Genomic DNA, 3,183 nt, shown 5'->3' with positions numbered 1-3,183 from the left:
AACTCTTTAAAGATTCTTGTCTACCTGCAGAACCCTTTGGCCTAAGTCACCAACTAGCACCCCTTCTGAGAATTAGAATTTAGCATTCTCAGTGCAACCGCTGAAGAGATTCACCTATACAGAGTAACAGCCACTACTGGACAGAAACCGTAAGCAGCATCTTTAGGATGATGACATACAGGTTTAAACAAAGTCAAGGCGGCTAAGTGACTTTTCAGGACAATAAAACTGGTTTTTAGAAATTCAAAGTTAAATAAATGAAAAGCAAAGTCAAAAAGTAAAATACTTCTACACTGCCTTGAGCCCTAAATTGTCATAATATTAAAAACTTCATGTTTCTTGAGACAGTTTGTCTCCTGGGATACTATTCAGAATGAAGATACTAGTTGAAACGCAATCAAATTCATTTTCTAATACTGCTTAAAGTTTCCTGGAATTCTCCCAAGATCCAATCATGCCCAAGGCAACATTAACTCTACACTTGGTAAAAATTCAAAGTTACTTTATTTATTTTCAATTCACTATCTAGTCTCTCCTCTTAAAAAATTTTGTAAAAACTTAACTACCAATTTTGAGTAAAATAGCAATGGAGCCTCTTCTTGGGTCTGGTGACACTGTTACATACCAAAGTACAGAGATTACTTTCCTGATGCTTTTGGTAATACTTTTCCCAAGAATAATTGAACTCTATGTCTAAAATCAAAGCTGAATTCACATAATGATGCCTCCAATTCAATAGTTTACTCTGTTATCCAAGGACCTATGCTCTTACCATCAGAAGCAAATATTTCATGGCTACATCCAAAGCACTCAAAGGAAAAATATAATCTGACAACATAAAGAATAGTCCCCCTATAACTGTTTATTAGAATGTGAATATATTCCAAATCAGTAACTTAAAAAAAAAATCAAGTTACAGAGCATGCATAAAATACAAAGTAGTGATTTACAAGGAGATTGTAGTATCTTCATAACTAATACACCAAAATAATAAAACAGCTACAGAGGAAAACTAAATAGACTGACCACAGCAATGCCTTCAGTGCGCCCCACACGTCATGAGCACCGCAAAAGACAGATGATTAACTATGAAACATAGTAATCCAGGCAAGCCCACACACATGTATATTTTGGGGATATTCCACCGTCCTGAATAGTATCACTTTAGTTGACACAACTTTCAGAACACTTCAGAGTTAAGTGCTTAATATTATCCACACACACACAAAAAAAAGACCTAAATATTAGTGTGCACATTTCGGAATGAAAAATGAGTTGCTCCATTGATTTCAATAATGTAGTGGAAGAAAACTTTCAGGTTTGTACAATGCCTAAATGCATTCTATTTAAACTCAAGGTACTGTTTCATCTTACATACTAAAAGAATACATGCCTTTAAGTGGTACCACTTGAGCAGAAATTAACCTCTCTTGTATTCTTTAGACATACTGAAACCAGATATTTAACTGGACTATATTCCATAATATACTATAAAACTAAAAAATCAGCATTGTTAAAATAATTATCCATGCCTGCTGGTGGCTATGGTGGTAAAACTAGGTTGCATTTACTGGAAGGTTTTAAGACAAAATTAACACTTCACCATCGGATGCTAAGAGCATTAAACCAGTTATTGCCTGAGCAATAAAATGCCACATAATATACTTCTGGGAAATTAGATAAGTTAAATGACTTGGGCTGCCTGATTACTGTTAACAGAGGCACCTCAGGTGGAATTCCACCAGTCTCTCCAGTTCCCAGCCTGCCAGGCAGCATTGTGTGACTTATGGCCCCGTAACCATACTACTGAAATCATCAGTCTTTTGTGTTTATTAAGATAATTCTTGTCCAGAAAAAAGTATTCCCCCCTCTCTAATCAACTTTGATGTTTATAAAAATTAAAAAACAAAATTTACTAAACTACATAACCCTATTAAGGCATTTTAGAAATTGACTTCCGGAATAATGGAAAATTTATAAGCTCTCAAAATTCTGCTATGTTTATAGGGCAATTGTTAGATTTATGGAAATATACTCTGCATTTGGAGAAGAGTGTGTTAATTATAAGCTGCTCTGTGGCAAAATGATAGCTTATTTCTACAGTCTTCTTAATTTGATTTAATCAAGACCAACAGGTCTGAGCTTCAAGGGATCAAGTTCTATTATGTCCTACAGTGACAGCTTCCATGATGAAAAGTAAACAATAATTGAGGAATCCAAACATTCAGTTTATTAAACTAAGGCTAGTAAAGCCATAGCATGAAAAAAAGCTGCAGTCATTCGGGACAAATGGATCATTTTATAAAGCTAAAATCAAAAGACTTGAGACATGGAAAAATTCATAAGTATGAGGAAGTAATAAAACACCAAAATGACCACAAGAATTACAAATATATTTAAATCTCAGACCTGGGAATTGGACTACACACAGCCTTCTAGGGGAGAAGAGAAACGCCTTATATGTTCTGACAGCACTGCACCTTTGGCTTGTTTTCAGTGGTTGGTGGAACATGAATAGGAACCACATTGTTGCTTGGAGACATGTCATTTTCACGTCTGTCTGACATCTGCTTCTGAGAAACAATGCGGTATATCTTTGTCAAGATTGTCTGAAAAGCAGCTTCCACGTTTGTAGAGTCTAGAGCAGATGTCTCAATGAATGACAAACCATTTTTTTTCTGCAAAAGCTCTTGCTTCATTTGTAGGAACTGCCCTGAGATGGCGCAAATCACTCTTATTGCCCACAAGCATGATAACAATGTTACTGTCAGCGTGATCTCTCAATTCTTTCAGCCACCGCTCTACATTTTCATATGTGAGATGTTTAGCAATGTCATAAACCAATAAGGCACCTACAGCTCCACGATAGTATGCTGATGTTATAGCACGGTATCGTTCTTGCCCTGCCGTGTCCCATATTTGTGCCTTTATTGTTTTCCCATCAACCTGGATGCTTCTTGTTGCAAACTCTACTCCAATGGTGCTCTTGCTTTCAAGATTAAACTCATTTCGAGTAAATCGAGACAGGAGATTACTCTTTCCAACACCAGAATCTCCAATAAGAACAACTTTGAAGAGGTAGTCGTACTCGTCTTCGCGGGTGCCCATTGCGCGGCCGAGAAGCGAAGGGGCGGAAGCAGCAGTGGTACCGGTGGGACCAGGGGGCGTCGCTGCAGGGGTAAA

At 37.0% G+C, this 3,183-nt stretch overlaps 1 pseudogene; it reads right to left on the bottom strand.

Moving 5' to 3' along the window:
• Positions 1 to 2,207: 2,207 nt before the first annotated feature.
• LOC139034373 (ras-related protein Rab-11A pseudogene) lies at positions 2,208 to 3,183 on the bottom strand (annotated as a pseudogene).

Source organism: Odocoileus virginianus, chromosome 3 (genome assembly GCF_023699985.2).
Source record: "Odocoileus virginianus isolate 20LAN1187 ecotype Illinois chromosome 3, Ovbor_1.2, whole genome shotgun sequence".
Classification (NCBI taxonomy): Eukaryota; Metazoa; Chordata; class Mammalia; order Artiodactyla; family Cervidae; genus Odocoileus; species Odocoileus virginianus.
This window is presented reverse-complemented; position numbering and strand designations above follow the sequence as displayed.